This window comes from Carassius gibelio, chromosome B22 (assembly GCF_023724105.1).
Source record: "Carassius gibelio isolate Cgi1373 ecotype wild population from Czech Republic chromosome B22, carGib1.2-hapl.c, whole genome shotgun sequence".
NCBI lineage: Eukaryota > Metazoa > Chordata > Actinopteri > Cypriniformes > Cyprinidae > Carassius > Carassius gibelio.
Window position 1 is genome coordinate 5,802,360 of NC_068417.1, and position 25,156 is coordinate 5,827,515.

At 37.0% G+C, this 25,156-nt stretch overlaps 1 protein-coding gene across 1 annotated transcript in view; it reads left to right on the forward strand.

The window, feature by feature from the left end:
- LOC127987694 (uncharacterized) overlaps window positions 1–25,156 on the forward strand; it is a 2,462,016-nt gene that overhangs the window by 1,342,029 nt on the left and 1,094,831 nt on the right. The gene's annotated exons all lie outside the window — the stretch shown is intronic.

Below are 25,156 nucleotides of genomic sequence, written 5' to 3' on the forward strand. Positions count from 1 at the left end.
ACCTTTCACACAAGGTTGTTAGGAATTAAAACTGAATTGTATTTCTATCAAGAATCTGGAGAAATGTTACATAAATCATGAGAAGTGTCAATTATTTGATTAAATGAACAACTTATTTGTTTTTCTGTTTAGAAGACCAAATTGTGGAAAATTATCCAAAGCTGTTCAGACACTCTTCCTCTGTTTTTTGTTTTATCAAGACATTGTGACTTTATTAAATAGTTTTCTTCAATGTAGATTAAGATGCTGTTATTTGACAGATGAAGGTTGTTCTGCTGTGACTTCATGAACATAATGTGTCTGATTCATTGTGTTTTCTCTTTCTGTCTTCAGTCTGTGTAGATGCAGTATTACAGAGAAACAGTGTCTCATCCTGACTTCAGCTCTGAAATCAAACCCATCACACCTGAGAGAACTGAAGCTGAACTGGAATAAACTACTAGGAGACTCTGGAGTGAAACACCTCAGTGATCTACTGATGAACACACAATTCAAGCTGGAGAAACTAGAGTTAGTATCATTATACTCTACAGCAGTTACAGTCAGATTAAAGATTACTTTTACTTTCAGGAAAAGGAAAGGAAAGGATGTGACGTGTGGCCAAATATAGTGTCCCATACTCTGAACTTGTGCTCTGCATTTAACACACACACACACACACACACACACACACACATGTTTGTTTTTGTGTAAAGTGTGTTCATCCCATAGGTGTAATTGTTTTTATACTGTACAAACTGTATATTCTATCGCGATTCACCAACCCTACACCTAACCCTAACCCTCACAGGAAACTTTGTGCATTTTTTCTTTCTCAAAAAAATGTATTCTGTATGATTTATAAGCGTTTTGAAAAATGGGGACATGGGTTATGTCCTCATAAGTCACCCTCTCCTTGTAATACCTGTGTCATACCCATGTCATTATACAGAGTTGTGTCCTGATATGTCACAAAAACATGCCCACCGGGAACACACACACACACACTGAACACACACACACACACACTGTGAACTGTACAGTAAAGAAAGTGTTTATTGGTGATAAAATACTCTTAAAATGTATGGTGTTTTTGGTCATATAATAAGGTTTTTGGCAGTGTTTTATTTATTGCACTGTATGGTGTTAACACATGATGAATAACTCACACATGAACATAACGTGTCTGATTCATTGTGTTTTCTCTTTCTGTCTTCAGTCTGAGTTATTGCAGTATTACAGAGGAACAGTGTCTCATCCTGACTTCAGCTCTGAAATCAAACCCATCACACCTGAGAGAACTGAACCTGAGTCTGAATAAACTACTAGGAGACTCTGGAGTGAAACACCTCAGTGATCTACTGATGAACACACAATTCAAGCTGGAGAAACTAGAGTTAGTATCATTATACTCTACAGCAGTTACAGTCAGATTAAAGATTACTGTTTACCTTCATAAATCTGAATAACTTTCCCTCTCCTCAAAACTGTCATGAATCCTGTCTGTGGTCTTCCGTCCGCTCTCCACCAGAGGTCCTCCTCCTTTATATTGACTCACACTACACAGACTGTTATATATAGGTCCTCCTCCTTTATATTGACTCACACTACACAGACTGTTGTGTGTCACCCGGACTACATTTCCCATCATCCATTGCACTGATTAACCATAATTGAAGATGATTCATCTGTGATTATGAACATGATATTGCATAACTTGACAGTGATATCTTGCATATCTGTGTTTTAAATGCTGCTCCATCTAAAATCACATCAAATCACAATCAGGACCCCCCCCCTCCATCTGAGGGTTGCCCCCCTTAAAAATTTGATTAAGAACCATGTGTTGTATTGTAAAAAACTATGTTTTATACTTTGAATAATAGTGTAAATATTAAAATAACAAACACAAACGGGGCAAAAATGTGTTTTATATTTATTAATATTTTGAGTCTCCCCTGCGCTGCCTCACAGTGCTTTGATCCATATGCCTTTTTTTGTGTTTTTTTTTTTTTTTTTTTTTTTTACATATGCTTTTTTTTTTTTACATCACCCAAACACACACACACACACACACGAGTTCGCTGAGAGAGAAGAAAGTCAATAGTTGACAAAAAAGGGTTGCTAGGTTTACAAAACAAAATCTGCAGCCTCAAAAATAGCCCAAACTAACCGTGTTTCGAGGTGGTCCCTTGGTAAAAATCACATTCCGGGCTTAAATACACATTACTGGGGTCACTTCAATACGCTGAAACAGTGACAAAGTTGCCCAATTCCATGAGAAAACTGTGAACTTGGTAACACTGTGATGAATAGTAATGTCTACAACGTACACAAGTGCTCTCTCCCTGCTGCACAATTATTTTCTGACACAGGTTATTCGTCCAATCCAATATTGCATAGCATATTGTACTCATTATTGTATTAATTATTTTTGTTAAACAAAATCAATTCAATCAAACATTTTTTTTGAGTATCGATTCTTTCGATTCTCACATCAGTATCGATATATTGATATTTCAGATCGATACGCCCTTCCCTAGCGAGATCCAAGCGGACAGAACGGCAAAACTAACTGAATTGTAAATGCCATCATTTAGAATTAAACAAACTTGTTTTTGATGACCCATGCTGACACAAAAAAGTTAATTGTGAAATGTTTGCACTTTGTAAAGTGACGGCAGTTCAAGCATTTTCATAATCTTTCATTTTTATAAAAAGTAGTGGTGGGCCGTTATCGGCGTTAACGTGCTGCGTTAACGTGAGACTCTTATCGGGCGATAAAAAAAATATCGCCATTAATCTATTCTCAAAGTTGGGTTGAGAGCTGGGTCTATACTAGACGATCTATGATGACTTTCACTTTGATATTTTAGCACGGATGTATACCTAGCCGAATCTGTAGGGGGCGAGAACGAGTCTTTAAACCTGTGTGTTTCCCTCTTGTGAAATTACCACATCAAACGTGACGTGCTAACATGGATGCAGCTGAAGCCACCGGGTTTGCTTCAGGAAATTTCTTTTTTTTTTTTTAAAAGCTTCCCAATGGAAACCTCGACAAGACACACGCCTGTTTCACATATAATCCGTCTGCAGTGTGTATGCAGTCTGTGGGCGTTACGTATGTGGTGCTGAAGCAGCACCGACGCATTGTGCTTTCAGACAGGACGCGTTTGCAGTCCGCTACTCGGTATGTACAGAATCAGAATCAGAATCAGAAAGAGCTTTATTGCCAAGTATGCTTGTGCATACAAGGAATTTGTTTTAGTGACATAAGCTTCCAGTACCCAGAGACAACAACACACAGACAATTTTTTTTTTAAATAAATAAGTGTATAAACAATTGTGCTATAAATGATAATGGAATAGGATTGAGTAAGATGCAGCGATGTACTAGGATGGAGGGGTAACAAATAAACAAGGATATTGCACATTTTTATTGCATAAGTGGGGAACATTTAACTGTTCATGAGGTAGATTGCCTGGGGGAAGAAACTGTTCTTGTGCCTTGCTGTTCTGGTATTTGCGGCTCTGAGGCGCTGGCCAGATGGCAAAAGTTCAAAGATGGGGTGACTTGGATGTGAGGGATCCAGAGTGATTTTCTGAGCCCTTTTCCTCACTCTGGATTTATACAGTTCTTGAAGGGTGGGCAGGGGAGCCCCAATAATCCTTTCGGCAGTCCGAACAGTTCTCTGTAGTCTTCTGATGTCTGATTTTGTTGCTGAACCAAACCAGACAGTTATTGAAGTACACGTGCACTGCTGCAGACGCACCGCTCCTGGAACACACTGACAGACCGCAACCGCGTGAACGCTGGAATCCGTTAACATGGGTGCGTAAAAAAAAAAAACGCAACGCATATGCACTGCAGACGGATTATGTGTGTAATCGGCATAAGGTTGTTTGCACCTTGTGCAATGTGGAATTCGTTTACATCTTTTTCAAGCAGTTTTTGATGCATTTTGGAAACAGGAAATGAGCCCCTGGTCTAATGCTCCACCTGTCTTGAGAAATCCCTTCTAAAAGACTTACTTTTAGTCATTATTTTATTTGGGTAGCACACATATTCTGAATGCCTTCAGCAGAATTCAAATGAGCCATTTTAATCTAAATTAATCTAGATTAATTCCAAGATTACAGTGAGGATAAATCTAGATAATAAAAAAAAAATCATCTATGCCTACCACCAATAAAAAGACTTTGATTCTTGAACTCATTCTTGTTAAGTACGGCCGCAGTTGTCACCGGAAAAAACTTTTACTCTGCAAGCGCCAATCCGAAAGCCAGAAACACGGCAGTGTGAAAAAGGCTAATCGTGCAGAACCTGTGCAAGCACGGCTCTTAATGGTATATTTGTTTGTTGTTGTCTCATACTTTTAGATATGCTGTTGTTCATAAATGCTACTACTTCTGTTAGCTTATAATATAAAGGTTCGTTCTGATGTGGAATGCTTCTCATTGCTATGTGGAAATAAGTGTTTAAATAGAACAGTTTGTTGGAGTTGATTTGAAAGAGAGAGAGAAAGTAATGCAGAGCTTGTGCAGAGTGACGCAAGGAACAGTATTAAGAGCCGCTGCTATAGAACATTGATTTTGAAACTTGTGAATCCATTAGAATCTTTAAAAGATAGAATCGCGATTTATATATGAACATATTTTTACGTGCACCCCAAGATTTCTCTTCCTCATCTCTAAAGCAGCACAGCATGGCCTCGCCCCCTTCATCACATGTTCCCGGGGGTGTGGTTTATCTGGGTTTTTGATGTAACGGACTTGGGAAAAAGCTTGTTGTTGTCCAGGGATAGGCAACATTGGTCCCTGAGTGCCGCTGTCCTGAGTTTAGCTCTAACCCTAATCAAACACACCTGAACAAATTCATCAGGTCTTCAGGATTCAGACAAGTGAGGCTTTTTTTCAGGGTTGGAGCTAAACTCTGCAGGACTTCGGCACTCCAGGACTGCCGTTGCCTACCCCTGTTGTAGTCCCTTGAATTGAACTTTCAGTGCTGCAACTTTGCAGATATTGTTTATGCTCAAACAGCAACATTGCACACTAGCTTATGTTAAAAAAGTGAACTCACAATCAACCACCCCTTTAAAGTAAAAAGGGTCAAATACAAATACAATTGTTTATAGTAAACTTAAAAATGTGATATTATTATTTAAACCTTAGTTATTATTTTTTTCATTTCCAAACTTAAAATCAGCAAGCTTTTATTTTGGCGGGTTGCCAGTAAGTCTATGTGCTTCCGGGTTTAGTCTAAAGAGCGTCAGTGAATAAAATGTCACAGTTTTGCATTGTGATTTGAAAACGTTAACCGGTAGCCTAGATTTGTGCTTTTAGTTTGTATAAAGTACAGTTTGTCATCTAAAATAGTAATTGTGCATTAACAGCTGTCAAACATGTCGGTCCACAAACACGCGCTCTGAACTAATTTACTGCGCATTTCTTAAGGTCACGCATGCGCACCCGCAGAACACTTATGTGCACCATTGCACACTAGCTTATGTTATATTCAATCAGTTTATTATTCTTATTATTTATTATACAATTAACAAAAAACTACTGTGTATCATTTCTCTTTTGTTGATTATGATTGCTTCAGTTGTCCTCATTTGGATAAAAGTGTCTGATATATGACTAAATGTCAATGTAAGGTTTTGGAAATGTTACATTTTTTACCTTTTTTATTATTGCACTGTATGGTGTTAACACATGATGAATTACTTACACATGAACATGACGTGTCTGATTCATTGTGTTCTCTTTCTGTCTTCAGTCTGAGTTATTGCAGTATTACAGAGGAACAGTGTCTCATCCTGACTTCAGCTCTGAAATCAAACCCATCACACCTGAGAGAACTGAACCTGGGCGGGAATGAACTACTAGGAGACTCTGGAGTGAAACACCTCAGTGATCTACTGATGAACACACAATTCAAGCTGGAGAAACTAGAGTTAGTATCATTATACTCTACAGCAGTTACAGTCAGATTAAAGATTACTGTTTACTTTCAGGAAAAGGAAAGGAAGTGACGTGTGGCCAAATATAGTGTCCCATACTCTGAACATGTGCTCTGCATTTAACACACACACCGTGAACATGCACACTCTCTCACACACACACACACACACACACACACTCTGAACATGTGCTCTGCATTTAACATGCACACAAACACACAGTGAACACACGCACACTCTCTCTCACACACACACACACACACCGTGAACAGACACACACACACACCATGAAAAGACACACACACACACACACACTCTCTTACACACACACACACAGACACACCGTAAACAGACACACACACACTCTCTCGCACACACACACACACACACCGTGAAAAGACACATGCACACTCTTACAAAAACACACACACGCACACACACAGACATGTACAGTAAAGAATGACAATTACAAAAAAAGTTAAAAATGTCTTTAGGTAAATTATAATTCAGAAACAGAATTTTCTTGATTTCTCACATTTAAACTCGATTTTCACATTTAATGTTATTTTAAGTAGTTCTGTAGTTCATCCTGTGTCTACTTTGTTCATCTTTTTTCTTCTGTTTTTCTTTATGGTCATATAATAAGATTTTTGGCAATGTTTTATTAATTATTGCACTGTATGGTGTTAACACATGATGAATTACTCACACATGAACATAACGTGTCTGATTCATTGTGTTTTCTCTTTCTGTCTTCAGTCTGTGGAGATGCAGTATTACAGAGAAACAGTGTCTCATCCTGACTTCAGCTCTGAAATCAAACCCATCACACCTGAGAGAACTGGACCTGAGTCTGAATAAACTACTAGGAGACTCTGGAGTGAAACACCTCAGTGATCTACTGATGAACACACAATTCAAGCTGGAGAAACTACAGTTAGGATCATTATACTCTACAGCAGTTACAGTCAGATTAAAGATTACTGTTTACTTTCAGGAAAAGGAAAGGAAAGGATGGGACGTGTGGCCAAATATAGTGTCCCATACTCTGAACATGTGATCTGCATTTAACACACACACACCATGAACAGACACACGCACACTCTCTCTCACACACACACACACACACACACTCTGAACATGTGCTCTGCATTTAACATACACACACACACACACACACAACGTGAACGCATGCGCGCACACACACACACACACAGTGAACACATGCACACTCTCTCTCTCTCTCACACACACATACAGTGAACACACACACACCGTGAACACACACACACACACACTCTTACACACACACACAGTGAACAGGCACACTCACACACAGACACACCGTAAACAGACACACACACACTCTCTCGCACACACACACCGTGAAAAGACACATGCACACTCTTACAAAAACACACATACACGCACACACACAGACATGTACAGTAAAGAATGACAATTACAAAAAAAGTCAAAAATGACTTTAGGTGAATTGTAATTCAGAAACAGAATTTTCTTGATTTCTCACATTTAATCTCAATTTTCACATTTAATGTTATTTTAAGTAGTTCTGTGGTTCATCCTGTGTCTACTATGTTCATCTTTTTTCTTCTGTTTTTCTTTATGGTCATATAATAAGATTTTTGGCAATGTTTTATTAATTATTGCACTGTATGTTGTTAACACATGATGAATTACTCACACATGAACATAACGTGTCTGATTCATTGTGTTTTCTCTTTCTGTCTTCAGTCTGTGGAGATGCAGGATTACAGAGAAAGAGTGTCTCATCCTGACTTCAGCTCTGAAATCAAACCCATCGCACCTGAGAGAACTGAACCTGAGCGGGAATCAAATAAAAAACACAGGAGTGAATCACTTATGTGACGTACTGAAGGATTCACACTGTAAACTGGAGCGATTGAGGTCAGTAACATTCACAGACAAGAATCAAAATGATGAAAATCACTTTGTTTAACTCTTATGTGCTGTTCAAGGTCTTTTGAGACCCCAAATGATGTTTGCTGAAATAAAAACAAATGTTCCCTTTATCTAAATGACATGAGACTTTGTACGGTTGTCAACACTTGGTGCTCTACAAACAGAAAATTAAATTGGATTGATATCTGGTTGTGTGTTAGTGTGAAAAAAGTCTCTCTCTAGAGACCCACATTGAAATGAACGAGGAAGTGATCAAATCAATACTTTTTCTTCTTAATTTATCAAATAAAATCAATAAATCCACCACAATTCAGACCACAAAATACACGATGGAGGAAAAAACACACGCCATGTTATTCCCATTAATCAAAATTAGTAAAGTGAGTCTTTTATAAAGTGAATTTTACATAAAAAGTTATTTTATATATAAAACCTATTTAAAATATTTTTTATTTATTTTATAAATGTAATCAATTATCATAAGTCCTTAAAAAACTACATAAATGTGGAGTAAAAACATTAATGAACTGAGTAAAATTACATTGAAAAAAAAAATATAGAGCCCAAACAGCTGTGTCGTCCCCAAACGAACAGCACATAAGAGTTCGACAAAACACTTTATACTCAATATCTCATGATGAATGTGTTCACATTATATTTGTGAAAGATTCTTCATCTTAATGATTTGTTTGTAAGATGATCTCTCTTCCTCTGTTTGTCTCTTTCTAGACTTTATGACTGTGACATTACAGATGTTTCTTCTTTAACTCAGTCTTTGACAAACACAAAAGCTCTGCAGTTTCTAAAAGAGATTAATCTGACAGAGAATAAGATTGGAGACTCAAAGCAGAAGCTCATTGATGTGCTACGAGACTCAAACTGTGAACTGAGGTGAGTAAACTTCACTTTGTGATATTAAAGAGATTCATTTACCTCTGATATGTGAACAAATATATACTTTCAAATATTAGTGAAAAGAGTTGATCAAATGATCATCAAGCTTTATTTCAAAGGGTTTGTGTCAGAATGAAATGTAAAGTTGATAAAAATGTTGAACACAAAGGAGGAAAGAGAAGAAAAGCAGACTGTCACAGCTTTCTACAGCAACAGCTGCTTTATTAATGAGATCAGTAATAGTGAATCATTAGAGTTTGAAATAGATTTGTTCAGATTGTAGGAAAACGCTGGTAAAATCAGAGCAGATTCAGCTTCAGCTCACAGTCGTCCAGCATCACATGATCAATGTCTCTGTCTCTTGTGTGTTTTTACTTTGACAAGCAACACGTCACATTACTTTACACTTACTTTCTGTAAGAGATAATGTACCTCCAGCCGCTTGTTATCACAGAATAAACCCGACAGGGTGATCAGGACTTGTGTCCTCCTGAAGAGACTTATTCTGTGATAACATCCGGCTGCATCTGCATTATCACACTTATTATATGCTTTCTTGACACACAAGTGAAGAATTAGACACAATTTAGATTCAGCTAAACACTTCTGCTCAGTTAGCATCAACTTTGATTACAGGATTTTAATGTAACGTTTTACTGTGATTGAAATATAGTTACTAATCTGTACTTTATTCCACTGAACTCTGATTATCTTCTCTTCTGTTCAATCTTAGAGTATAGGTACAGCTGAAGATCCACAGAAGAGCTTCACTACTGTGTCTATGAGGAGAAATAAATGTGTGATAAATGTGTAAATGTGATCCATACAGGTGAAGAGACTCAGACTTTACAATCAAATAATGCAGCATGTGTGTTAGAAACATGATATTGAATGATTAATGTTGCTTTAGTATTCAAGCAGATGATCATTGTGTTTAATGTAAAGCTGGAACAGAGGAGGAAGAAGCTCAGATGAGTCTGTCTGGCTCTTCAGTTTAATAATATTTCTATTAAACTCATTCATAATGAATCAAATGTTTAAATGTGATTGTCAAGTGCAGCACTTAAATGTGTCAAAAGATATAAAGCAAATCTACAATGTGTGAAACTTATCTCATGTTTTCTACACATTGTTATTCTATTTTACTTTATATTTAGTTGTGTGTCTGTTGTTAATGTACATATATCCAGTATATAGTCTTTGTTCTGTGGATGGAGTCTCTCCTTCATCAAATCAACTAAATATTTTCACAAGTTAACAGCATTTGTGTCTTTCACTCTCCTCTAAATACTCAAACACATTTAGTCTTTTTAACACTTTTATATTTTCATGTAATAAAATGCTACATACAGTTAAAAACAAGTGAAAAGTTTACTTGTCTGTTTTAAGTATTTTTAAACTGTTTTAAATATAGGCTAACTTGTAGACATGAAACATAAAGCATAAATAGCTAATGCATAATAACAGAAATGTTCCCATTATATGTACAGCAGGTATTTTTGTATTTATTTTATTTGTATTTTTCTCAGTTAATATATTTCTAAAGGTGCTGTACTTTCTTAATTGCGCCGCATGAGTAGTTGTTGGTCAGAGATGTTTTGGAGCAGAAGATCTACAGGATTCTGGAGGTTCATCATGTGGAAAGTTGATAGTTAGGTAAAGTGCTTCTGTCGTTCTCTAACATTCAGATCTGTAAAGTAAGGTGGAAAGGACACAGCTCTGATACCGAGTCATTCTAGTGTTGGACCTCCACATATTGTTCAGTGTTATAAAGCTTCACTGACAAGTTCACTTAACTCAAAAAAATTGTTGAAACAGATTATATCGACAATTTTAAGTCAAATTAACTTAATATTTTTTAGTTCAATAAAATATATATTTTTAAGTGTCTGTTACCATACACTGTAAACCCTAATAAGATCACAGAACTCTTAAGTTTAAAAATTACATTACATTAAAAATTACATTTCCAGTTGCCTTAAATTATCTCCGTTATCTTATAAATATTGATATTTCTCAACTTATAATTACAGAGTACTTCACTCAAAATTTTCTCTATTTTTCAACTCATATAATGTAGGAAATACCCTCAAATACAGACTATTGTTGTCCATCCTAAACTTAACCACAGGCTCTACTCTTCACCACAACGGTAACACTACAAAAACAACATAATAGAAACCTTTGTAAGTTCTGACATGACATACAACATTTAAGTACTAACTTAAGTCCCTCTATGTTAATCTTGTGTAAAAACACACAAAATAACACTTAATTTCTACATTTATTTTCCTTGTTTTCTGATGCAAAGCATGCTGGGAACTTGAAAACGCAATAATTTTAAGTTCACCTTACTACAACAATTTTGAGTTTACAGAACTTATTTAAATTAAGTCCAATGAACTTTCATTATTATTTGAGTGGGCTGGGGGGGTCCAGGATCTCCCATAAGCATCAAGGGACCCCCCATAAGGCCCTAAAAATGACTTTGGGGGGATCCCCTGGTTTTTCATTAAAACTAAAATAGAAACAATATTTGACATAGCCCTATATATTTTTTAATCAAAGTATTGCGCTGCCGCAATACTTAATACTTAAATTTGATGTGCGTCTGAAAATACGCTCAATTGCGCCACACGCTGTTTTCTGAAGGAATTTACAGACTGCGGGAGCGACGTCGCTGTGTGATTGGCTGACAGAGTGATCCTTCCTCATTATTTTACCTCACGATGACGGTAAGATAATATTTCTTTGTATTATGATTGTTTAGTACACCTAATTTACTGCTACTGAATAAGTGTTTATCCTAGAATCGGACAGTCACTTTTATTATAATCTTGGTCTGTCAATAGTTGTTGTTTTTTTATCTTATGATGCTAGCTCACTATCGGATTGTTAGTTGTAATTAGCCATCTAACGTAATTCTGAGAATAAAGCTAGCGTTGCATCCATTCTAAATTAAACTAATAATTTTAAATCTATAGCCATAACTGCTCATAAACAGTGTTAATTTAATTGAGGACATTATTACTGATGAAAATGTTAATCAGGTGAAGGCTTTTTTTGTATCAAAGATGACAAAGCAGGGTTGCTAATTCTCACAAATTGTGCATGAGACACACATGCATTGATTATTACACCGAAGACAAGCATGCAGATCAACCGTTTTTGTTATGAATTGTATCCTATTTTCCGTTATTATGTATAGCCTAGTAAAATTAGTGTAGTATTTAAGGTTAAATGGAGAAAAGGGTTTTAAATTCAATGCAAAGAGACAAATTAAAGTCATTTTGTTTACCCACTCTAATAAATATACATCTATGTACCGTATTTTTCGGACTATGAGTCCAAAAATACGTCATGATGAGGAAAAAAACATAACGGTAAATCGCACTGGACTATAAATCGCATTTATTTAGAACCAAGAACCAAGAGAAAACATTACCGTCTACAGCCGCGAGAGGGCGCTCTATGTCTTCAGTGTAGAATACAGGAGAACTGAGCAGCGTAGAGACGGTAATGTCTCAACAATTAAAAGTGCTGGTTCTTGGATCTGTCTTACGGTAGATGAAAGCACTGCATTTGGGAGAAGCTACCTCATCCTATACCTCAGAGGAGATGTGACAGGAGAAGGTGAGACAGAAAACATTTTTTTGGATTTGATTGAGCTGGAGGAAGGAACAACTGCTGATGCCATATACAAAGCTCTCAAAAAGAGTCTCCTGGAAGCTGACCTGGATGATGCATACCTCAAGTCTCATCTGATTTGCATAACAACAGATGGGGCATCTGTGATGACTGGAAGACAGAGTGGTCTTATCACAAGGCTGAAAAAAGACTATCCTTTGCTGGAGAGTATCCACTGTCTTGCTCACAGGCTTGAGTTATCAGTAAGTGATGCACTAAAGTCAGTCACAGGTTGCAATCACTTTGAGATATTTATTTCAAAGCTGTATACACTGTACCATCAATCCCCAAAGAATGCCAGACAACTTTCAGAGGCAGCTTCTCAAGTTAACATCTGCCTACTTAAGATTGGTCACATTTTTACCATCCGCTGGGTAGCAAGTAGTTTTGTGACTTTACAAGCTGTTTGGAGAGACTTCCCTGCTCTGGTTGCACAAATGAAAAAAAGAGCTGAAGATGGATCTCGCTCTGATATAGAAAGAAAAAAATTCAGTGGCTTTCTGAATCGCCTCACATGCACTGGCTTTGTTAATGACCTGGCAACCATTAAAGATGTGCTACGTGAACTTCACAGTCTGTCCCTAAAACCTCAGGTAGGTACAGTGTTTTTCTTCAGATTAAGTGTGAACAAGACCGTTAAATTGAGGAATATGTCAAATCTATCTATCTATCTATCTATCTATCTATCTATCTATCTATCTATCTATCTATCTATCTATCTATCAATCTATCTATCTATCTATCTATCAAAATACTTCAAACTTTTTCAAGCCAACTTCAAAGTTTATCTAGTTTAGATTTGTCTTTTTTTAATTTTTCAGAACAGAAGCACTTCTCTTATGGAGGCCACACGAGAAATAAAGATGACAATTGAGGTGTTGAAGGCTTTCAAGATCACCCCAGGAAAGTCAATGGAGAAAGCAGCGGAAGCTGTTAAAGTAGGAGAATTCAAACAAGTGCCCTTACGTTCAAGCAAGGAAAATGTAAATAGATTCCTATTCCTCCAAGCCATCATCGACAGTCTCTCTTCATGAATGCCTGACACAAATCTTACAAAGATTATAACACCACTGGATCCCCTAAACTGGCCAAAATCCAGGCAGTCTCTTATTCTCTTAGATCCATGACCTGGCAAAGATGCTTGAAGTACCAAGTAGGGAGGCAGTTGAGGACTTCAGAAATGGGAAGCTCAACAATGATCAGAATGGGAAGGTCCTCAAAAAGTTGTTGACTGCTAGAAAAACATACCTGGCAAGTTCTTCTGAATGTGAAAGAGGCTTCTCTGTCCTCAACGCCACTGCCACAGATGCAAGGAATCGCCTTCAAGTCAGGAGCCTCTCTGCAGTACTTTTCTTTGACATTAATGGCCCCCCTCTCAAGATGTTTGACGCTTACCCGTATATTCAGTCTTGGCTTAGGGAGAAACATTGTCTGTCAACTGCCAGTAAAACAGGGAGACGAGACAAATCTGCTGAGAAAATCAGGCCACTGTGGGTTGTTCTAAACAACAGTGAATGAAGCAATGCTGGCACTTTCTTTTAAAGTAATGTTGTGCTTACCATTGTTTTTGCTTGTTATTACATCTTGTTGTTACAGATTTTTATTTAATTTTACATAGAGTAAATGCTCAGCTGCAAAAACATGTTCTGAAACACACAGAGTAAATGAAATTCACAAGTAAAGTAAATTAAATTATATGATTATATGAAATAAATAAATACAAATGTATGTTAATAGGTTGTTTTTTTTTTTTTGGGGGGGGGGGGGGGGGGGCAAGAGCTTTGACACAATTCGAACACTGTATAAGTCCTAATATTAACGTTATGCTGTATTAATAAAATAAGGGATAAATGATGAGTTAAATCCTGTTTATTATAAACCTGCTATCAGATGCTTCATTAGTGACCGGGTTTCTCGACAGTGATTGATCTGAGAGTTTAAGAGCGTTTTCTGAGAGTCATTTTACGATAGTTCGTTATTGATTCACGTGTGTTTCACAGAAATGCACTTAACACAATCTCAGTATCTGTGCTTTAAGAGCTGCTTAGAGTCGCTGTCCGTTTGTCAAGTGCTGAAATCTCATCTTATAGAGTGACTCGTGATTGTAGCACACACTCGTTTTGTCCATGTGTATGAATTTCTGAGAAATGATGGATCCATCCCTTTATAACTTAAAACTGCTCATTTTAATTGTTGCAGCTGAAATTGAGATTTTGTGATCACTACATCATGTTTGTTTTCCTCCTTCAGTCTCTAGGTCTGTGATACCATACTCTCACACACCATGGAGCAGTTCTTCTTCACAAACACCTTGTTAGTGTCACTGTGCTTCAAGCAGACAGGTTTGAACAGGACACAATGGTGTTTCCTGAAGATGCACTGAGCAGGACTTTGAAGGTCTATCCAGAGCTCAGTGAGAGTAAGCTGAAGACAGAGCTTAGTCTCATCTACTGCAAGGAAGAGTTCAGAAGCTCTCGTGCTGCTGTGGACCTTCTCCAGCTGTTTATGGAGAACAATCTTGAACAAGATCCTCATCAGCACACCCATGACCACAGCAGAAGTGATCTGAGAGCTGCTTCTTAAGCTTGAAAATAATGAAGACTTCTCTGAGAAACAGCAGGACCCAGGAGAGGCTGAATGCATTGTTCATGCTGTCAATGGAGAAGAGACTGGGACTGAGATGATGTTTTCAACCAGAAAGAAAACCAGGGAGGAATCTGACACCCAGAAAGAAAGGAGAAAAAGGTGCTACTGGCCAGTGATTTGGCAACTTCATATTGTGTGTGTGTGTGTGTGTGTGTGTGCGTTGAATTACTGAAACTCATACTACTATAAATCTGATACTGATAATAAAACTACTGCTGATAATAAACCCACATTGAACTCAAATTCACTGAATCATGGTACAGTTATTGCATTATTTAACAGTTGACTTTAACATTAATATTTTCAATATTTTATCTAGCAGTAATGATACATAATCACCTGATACATGGCTATGTACAGTCCTGCGTTACTAACAGTTGAATTTTTCAGTTTGTTTGTGCACCCACAAAAGTGTTTTTAGCCCCAGCCGTCACTGATTCACACGTTATAGAAACAAAAATGATGGTGTATAAAATTTATTTTTATAATCATTTATAATATTCAGGAGAAAGTCGGTGTAATGAGGGTCAGAAACTGAAAAGAAGAGGATTTGTTCACTCTTAGAATAGGACACACTGGACTAAATCAGACACTGTTCAAAACAGACAAACATCAACAGGTTTGTGTGAAAACTGTGAGGAAACGGGGTCAGTGTTACGTGTGTTATTGTGGAGGAAATATGAGGAGGAAAGAAGGGAAAGGATTCAAATAAAGACAGACATTGTAAATGATAATGTTCAGAAGATTTTAGAAGGAAGTACTTGTGTTCAAACATCTCATGATTTACCTAAAAAATACAGGATTGATGGAAAGAATATAATTAATTTCTAAATATCCTAGTTTGTCATACACTGCTCCACATTTGAGTCAATGATTCAGTTCTCCATTTATAAAGACATGCCCTGTGTCTCAATGTTCATACTATCATCCTAAATAGTGTGTGAGATTAGAAGAAGTGTAGAGAAATATAATGTAGGAACCAGTTAAATGTGCTTGTTAGTTTTTATCATATTTAGTCAACCTTATCCTGTTTAGTTTTAGTCGACTGAAAGTCTCAACATTTTAGTCTAGTTTTTGACAATGAAAACTTGACATTTTAGCAGTAAGATTATTATAAATTAACCGCACAGCAGTATTAAGTTTGGCAGCCATTTTTTAATTCAGTCTTAGTTTTACTCAAATGTACATTTTAGTAATCATATTTAGTCAACCCTGTCCTGTTTTTGTTTAGTCAAGTTTAAGATAACGAAATGTATGAGCATTTTAGTCAGGTTGTATAATGGCTAAACCCATCAGAATTATTTTTGCTCTAAATTATAATCGTAAAGTTTGTTGTTATTTGAGAAATGTACTTTTGTGTTTCAGGTATTGCTCTTTCACCAGTAAACACAAAGCAACAGAATGTGGACTCATACACATGGTTTATTTAATCTCATGTAATGTGCTGATTTATTAGCCTTTTTATTATATAAAATAACACCAAAGACTTATGCACTCAGTCTGTCTATAATATGAAAACTGCTGAAACAAAGAAAAATATGATAACGGTGAAATTCCTAATAGTTATTCCACTATTTCCAAATTGCAGCATTGCACTGTCAGTGACAGCATTTGAAAAATCATTTCAGGTTTAAGAAGTGTTTCAACATTGCATCAACTACTGATGAACACATTGATTTTATTTGAATCATCACTCATCACATGTTACTTTGTATTTGGAAGGCGTTTGTCTTTCAAACACATTAAAACACACAAATTCACAAACTTTTGTCATCTGATCCTCTTTCACCAAATATATTTACTTGAAGTACCCCTGAGATTTAAAAAAATATATATTTTAATAATTATCACATTTGCATGTTCATGATTCTCTGATGTTGGTTATGTCCACATGACATGCAGGTAAACTAATGAAATGTTAAACTTTTTTTAGTAAGATTTTATTTGATATTGGTTGGTTTTAATGATTATTTATTTATTAATTAAATTATTTATTTGAATGTATCATTTTTTAATGATTTAATGAATTAGCTTTTTATTAAAGTCACAAACCCTAGTTTGGGAAACCTTGATGTAATGTAATGTTTAATGCACTTCATGTTAATAACAACAAATGGAATGTATATATATTTATTAGGCATGGGCCGGTATGAGATTTTGATGGTATGATAACCTTAAGCAAACATATCACGGTTTCACAGTATTGTTGTTACAGCTCTGAAATGATTGCGAATCATGAGTCAGTTCGGGAGTTCGGAGCGGGTTCGCGAATCATTTGAGTCAGTTTGAGAGTTCGGAGCGGGATCGCGAATCATTTGAGTCAGTTCGGGAGTTCGAAGCGGGATCGCGAATCATTTGAGTCAGTTCGGGAGTTCCATGCCGTATCGCGAATCATTTGAGTCAGTTCGGGAGTTCAAAGCGGGTTCGCGAATCATTTGAGTCAGTTTAGGGGTCACGAATCATTTGAGTCAGTTTGGGAGTTCAAAGCGGGTTCGCGAATCATTTGAGTCAGTTTGGGGGTCGCGAATCATTTGAGTCAGTTTGGGAGTTCAAAGCGGGTTCGCGAATCATTTGAGTCAGTTTAGGGGTCGCGAATCATTTGAATCAATTCGAGAATTCGGAGTGGTTTCGCGAATCATTTGAGTCAGTTCGGGAGTTCGGAGCGGGTTCGCACACATGAGTCCAACACTGTCTCTGTCACTTCCACCATCTGCCAACACCAAGTCTCCAGGTAATAGTTTATTAAGAAGGCCATTATTCTCAGCCACATGTTTGTCACTGACACGACCTCCCCACATGAAAGAGAGAGATCCTCGTGGTATTATGCCAATGAGATACTTCAGGGTGAATTGCATTTAGTGAGATACAGTCTGTGGCAGGCAAACGAGAAGCTGTGTCAGCACACATCAGAAGAGAAGACATTGAAGAAGCCCAGTGTAGTACTTCACCTTTGCTTCATCATCTTTAAAAGAATCCTCATCCATTCTCTTTTGACCTAGCTCTTCCTTCAGTCTCCTGTTCTCCTCCAACAAACGGTTAATTTCACCATTCCTGCAGCTACAAAGATGATATTCCTGCTGTTCTGCAAAGGTTTTAAATAAAAGATCAAATGATTTCATGGGTAAAGATGAGACAAAGACTCAAACAGAAAGTAAAGGGCTTTATTGAATAATAAAGCAAAGAAAAAGAAAAAAAAGACATGAGAACACAACCGATGAAAACACGAGACAAGACAAGAGTGTCCGGTGAGAAAATGAAAGTTCAACACACAGACGAGAGCACACACACGTTCACACAATAACAATATACACCAGTGTCAGGAATACTGACATAATCAGGAATAAACCAGACCAAAATGACAGTCCTGACATTAATAAAGTGTGCGGTGTAACAATGACTCCATTGCTAGTGGTAAAAACAACAACAAAAGTTAAACGTGTTTTGTTCATATCTTACCACGTATAACTTAATATTTCACTGGGAATCTGACTTGAGGGGTTTATCAGTCTCTCAACAGTGTCAAAAAGAGTAAGAGTGTTATTTAAGTTACTGTTTATAAGGTTTGAGAAGAAATTCTGTCTAGCTGTGGCTAGTTTCACATTAAAAGCATGAAGGATGTCTTTATAGATGCTATCGTGAATTTCAAGTTTCGTCTTTTCTGCATTGTCTTTTCATCGTCTGAACTGCTGTCGATCTTCTCCAAACTGATTTCTGTCTGTTTGTTTTCTTACTGACTATTATTGGAGCAATATCATTAATAACATTCTTAACTTTTGAGTTGAAGGAATCAAGGAGAATATCAACAGAGTCTGCAGAAATGCTTGGTGTTAAAGATATAGCCTCCATAAATAGTTCACTTGTGTTCTTGTTAATGCATCTCCTTCTGACAGAGACAGATCTAGATTCAGTGGTAGCAGAGATCAATATATCAAAGAAAATACAGAAGTGATCAGATAGTGCTATGTCTTTAATAACAATGGATGAAATGTTTAGACCCGTACTGATGATTAAGTCTAGAGTGTGTCATCTTTGTGTGTGTGTCCATCACACGCTGAATCAGGTCGTATAACACTGATAAATGCATGTAATTCACTAAATCTATCATGATCAAAGAACCTTTTGTGTTGGGATATATTTATATCTAATGTGGTTTGATCTGTTGTCTTGACAAACAGCTTCGACATCAGCATGTATATTATTAGATGAATGTGGTCAGTGTATCTTTTAGTAGTTTAAAGTCTTGTTTTTTTCTTCTGCTTATATGAACTAAACATTTTTACTTCCACTCCACACAAAATGCCATATGAAAATATGAGAGAGCACACAGTTACAACAAGTGATCTGTTCTGGATCCATAAAGCAATTGGAGAATCTCTGAAATCAGTCTGAGAGGAGAAACTATTTGATCAGACACGAAGAACAAACCGACTGAAGACAGTTACAGGAGAAACCAGAGTCAAAGACTCTCAGGATCTCAGGATCAAACACTGCTTTAACACATTTTTAACATCTATATTTGGCTCAGCTTATTTCTGTTGAACATGACAGCATTGATCTCCAGGAAGCTCAGAAGAGCTGATGATCTTGTGCATCAATGCTGAATAAATCGAGGGTTATTTAGCTGACAGGAGAGTTTGACTTCACTTTACTACAGAGCAGCCTCACATCAGCTCATCTGTCTCATCTCTCATTACTGATCCAGTTTGTCTCTTCATATCTGTGGACTGAAACCGCTCAAGATGTTTGACAGAGTTTGCTTCTGGTTGTGTTTGTGGCATATGCTTGGGGAGTTTGAAATGTGTATTTTTTTTCTCTCAAATATGTGTGTTTGTTTTTCTAAATATCCTTTATATAAAAACAGTGAAGCTCAAACAGCAGCAGCTTTAGTTTCAGTCGTGACGTGATTCTCATCTGAAGAGTTTTCTGTGTATGAATTCAGCTCAAATCAACTTCAGTTCCTGTGTCGGCAAATGGGTTTTATTCAAAATCACAATGAAGATTTTTTCGTTTTGTTGTTTGGAAATTATTGGTCCAAGATTTACATTTCACACTGTTTACTTCAGTAAACCTTCACCTTAATCTGTGACAAACTCTGTTTGTGTTTGTTCTTCAGGTGTGTTTCTGATTCAGATGAAGTGAAGTCAGTGTCTGTGATGGAGGGAGATTCAGTCTCTCTACAGACTAACACTGAACTACAGATAAATGATGAGGTATTCTGGACATGTGGACACTCAGAGACTCGTATAGCTGAAACTGATAAAGACACTGAAAGATTCTCCACATGTGATGTTCTTGATGGGAGAGTCAGAGACAGACTGAAGCTGGATCATCAGACTGGATCTCTGATCATCACAAACACCAGAAACACAGACTCAGAAGTGTATGACGTAACCATCAGAAGTAGGAAAGAGACCATGTACAGATTCAGTGTCTCTGTTACTGTCTCTGGTGAGTCAGATTTACAGTGTTATTTTTGCTGCTGGTCTTCATAATAATAACAATCTAATTAAGATATAAGCAGAGGTTTTGATGTTTGTTTAAAAGTAATAGTTAGGTTTGTTGTCACCATAATGGTGGTAAGTGTTGGCTTTAGTTGTGCAATTTAACACTTATCAGTGTTGTACTTCAGCTGCTGTAATCTCTATTATGGCAAAAAAAGCAAGATAACATGTGATTAGATGATGCTGGTTGCTTGCTGATGATTAAGACATCATCACATGTGTGTTCTGGTTCCCTGGTTTCACCCAATCTAATGTATGGTGTTAGTTGCATATTATTTAAAGAAGTGACTCATTGGGTCAACAGTCTGAGACCCAGCCGAATTTAAAACAGATCATTTCAAGGACTTGAAAAATAAAAGTACTTTTCTTTGTCAAACGAACATAAAGATTCAGTGTATGAAAGTGTATGAATCTCTACAATGGTGACATGCTTCATGCTGCAATGTATTCTGGGTACATCATACAAAACTCATCCATAGCACCCAGAATGCATTGCGGCATTAAGCATGTTACCATTGTTGAGATTCATACACTAATTATTGATGTGTCTGTGTGTCTAACCCTTCTGTGGTCCATGAATAATGTAATTTTAAAAGAACAGAAAAAAAGTCCATATGATAAAAATCTGCAAGATCTTATGCATTGCTCCACATTTGCTATAGAAACTAATACTAAATTAATAGCATAAATAAAACTCCAGATTAAATCAGTTGATCAGATCGTTTTATGGTGCAATTTTTAACATCAGCAAATAACCATCACTTGTTTACATTTTTTTTCTCACTATTTTTGCCATAACAAATATAGTTATAGTTATAGCTACTGTAGAATTAACAATGAACTATATAAAATAGATTAACTTAACAATAATAATAATAAAGAAAAATGTGTGTTTTACATGAATTTAGAAATGTTTGTAGACCGGTTATTTATTATGTGGTTTTACTGTTTAGATGGTGTTACTGTCTGGAAACAATAACAAATCTTTTATCCAAAATCAGTGTTCACGCCACCTTATACAATTACTAAAGTTCATTAGCAATTAATATTTTTATGACAACATGTTTTAAGTTGTGATTTACCATCACTGGCACGTCATCGGACCTTTGGTCATTGTAGTCCCAAGGGGTGTCCCCCCCAGGCGTCCCTTATTTTTCTGTATTGAAGGTGGCAACCCTAGATCTCAGTGACCTTTGAACCGAGTATGGTCGTACAATGTTATCATATAGGTTTGGGCGAGCCAATTAATTGCCTTAAAAACAAACAATAAAACTTTAAACTGAATCCTAAAAGGAACTGGGAGCTAATGCAAGGAGGCCAAAATGGGGGAGATGTGCTCGCTCCTCCTAGTGCCAGTTAAAAGATGCATTAAAAGATGCGTTTTGTATTAACCACAAACGTCTAAGTGATGATTGTGGGAGGCCAAAGTAGAGGGAATTACAATAATCCAGCCATTATGTAAAAATGGCATGGATAACTTTCTCAAGTTTGTTAAAAAAACTGCAGGTGGGAAATCATTTTGAGCGGGTAGAAACTATTTTTAACAACAGAACTAATCTGTTTGTCAAGGCAGATTTCTGAGTCAAGAATGACACCAACATTTCTGGCATAAGGTTTGATAAATGGGGTGAAGTTCCTAAATGTTGTACCACAGTGCATCTTGCCTTGGGAGAACCAAGAATAATCTCTTCTGTCTTGTCACTGTTTAACGGGAGAAAGTTGTTAACCATCCAAGTTCTGATGTCTTCGCGACAGACCAGAATAGACTGTATGGGATCCCTAGATTTTAGAGGCAAGTACAACTGTGAGTCATCCGCATAGAGATGAAAAGAGATGTTATGCTTTCTTATGATGTCACCCAGTGGGAGCATATACAGGCTAAAAAGCATAGGACCCAAGATGGACCCCTGAGGGACCCCATATGAAACAGAACCAGAGGATGAGGAGAACTTGCCAATAGATACTGAAAAGTCCTATCATTGAGATAGGAACTGAACCAAAGTAATGCAGTCTCCTTATGCCCACCTGCTGATCAAGGCGAGTAAGGAGGATATTGTGATCGATGGTGTCGAAGACAGCACTAAGATCCATCAATATCATCCAAAATTATCACCTGAATCTAGTGTAAGGAGAAGATCATTAGTTACTTTGAGAAGAGCAGTTTCAGTACTAGGAAGTGATCTAAAACCTGACTGAAATGGTTCTAGTATATTGTGAGTGGTTAAAAAATCGGAGCAACTGTGACTGAACAGCTTTTTCCAAAACTTTAGAAATAAGAGGAAGCTTAGAAATGGGATGGTAGTTATTTAGGCATTTAACATCAAGTTCATGTTTTTTGAGCAGGGGTTGGACAACCGCATGCTTAAAACATGTAGGGACAGTGCCGGATGCATGACCTAAATTTAAGATGACCTTAATGGAGGGGCCACCTACATCAAAAAGATAATATGTGAATAAGTGAATATGACCTTTTTCTTTCAGACAAATACAATCCCGAATTATATTAAAAATTGTCCTGGCAAAATGGTCCTACAAAAACGCATCGATTTGCTACAGAAGACCTTTATATTCACCCCCCAGGAGCTGTGTGAGGCACTTATTTTAACGGATAGATGAGTTTTATTGGATTGCTTTTGGACAGTTGATCAGAAACACCCACCCACTGCCATTATAAAGCTTAGAAGGGCCAGGACCATTTTTAATATAACTTGGATTGGATTCGTCTAAAAGAAGAAAGTCATATACACCTAGGATGCTTTGAGGCTAAATTTCATTTTGGAGTGAACAAACCCTTTGAAATAAGCAATTTTCCTTTGTACATTCAGTTAAAAAGGTTGCATTAAGTTTAAAAAAGGACAAACTTTATCATTCAGCTATGCGCATGTATTTTAATACTTACTTTAGGCCTACATTCTTTATTGCTTCCTCGGTGCAATAAATTAACCTCCTAAATAAATGAATGTATATGCTAAGGTAATGATAATTGTGTGGCCCATTTCAGTTGCAGACAAAATTTTAATTTTGGGGGTCTGAAAAAATTAAGATGAAGACAGGACCTACAATAAACCCTCATTGACTCACTGAATTATTCTTTTTTCCAGCTCATCTGCCGGTTCCTGTCTTCAGCAGAATCTCTTCTTCATCTTCGTCATCATCATCATATTGTTCATTGGTGTGTTCAGTGGTGAATGTGGGTCATGTGAACAAAGAAAACAGTTTATTGTCCAGCATCAGTGTGTCTGATCTCAGCATCAGTCTCTCTCTACCTCTGGAGGTGGAATATCAGGATAAAAACAGCTACAGCTGTGTGCTCAACAATCCCAGCAGCAAGCAGACTCAACATCTGGACATCAGCAAGCTCTGTCACTCATGTTCAGGTTCAGCAGCTGATATTAGAGCTGAAATTAGTGTTTATTGACTGAGCTGATCTCAGTTTGATCTCTTTATTCCTCAGACTCTGTCCATTGCTGTGGTTCTACTGAAGCTGTGATCCGATTGGTCCTCTCTGCTCTGGTGGGCATGGCTACTGTCGTTCTTCTGGTTTATGACATCAGATCCAGAAGAGCTGAACAGGATCAAACACATATTCACCTTTCAAGTATGTAAATTTTATTTATTATTTTTATTTATTTATGTAATTTATTATTATTATTCTTCATGTAATGGCTTCACATATTCATATGGTGGTGTTTATGTTCATTCATAGGAGACTCATTAATTCTACCCTACAAGATGATTTGAGAACAAACTGTAAAATGCGAGTGTTTGTCATGATAAATACAAGATTACCAAAGATCGCTTTGTACACGGTAGATACTTTAATATAAAATGCGGAGTCTTGCACTGTATTATTACATTATATAGCCTAATGTTTAGAGAGTTGGACCTGCAACCCAAAGGTCAAGGTTCGAGTCTCGGTGCTGGCAGGAGTTGTAGGTGGGGACTGAATGAACAGCACTCTCTTTCATCCTCAATACTAATGGCTTAAGTGCCCTTGAGCAAGGCACTGAACCCCCAGTTGCTCCCTGGGCACTGGATCTATATCAAGTGAGAATCATGCCAAAACCTCACACCAGTGTTGTAGTCGAGTCACCAACTGTCGAGTCCGAGTCGATTCTCAAGTCTCAGTGTTCGAGTCCGAGTCCAAGTCAGAGTCACCAAAGAGGAGTCCGAGTCGAGTCCAAGTCGAGTCACCATTACCAGAGTTCGAGTCCGAGTCGAGTCTCGAGTCCCGTATTGTTTTTTTTTTTGAGGAAACAATAGCAACCAACTGAGTTGGTAGGCATTGAAGTCCATTATATGAAGAAAACATCCTCAAATGTTTCCTTAAAAAACATAATTTAAGAAAAAACGCCATGTTCTTATTTCGCCATGAACACACACACACTGTGAACACACACCTCATCATTTATGCTAAATAGACTATATAGCAATAGACTATGAATTCAGATCAAATTATTTATTCAGTTATTCTGTAGGTTATGATGAATAATTAAGATATATGAAATGTATGATTCATTGAATTAGTTCAGAACTCAATTA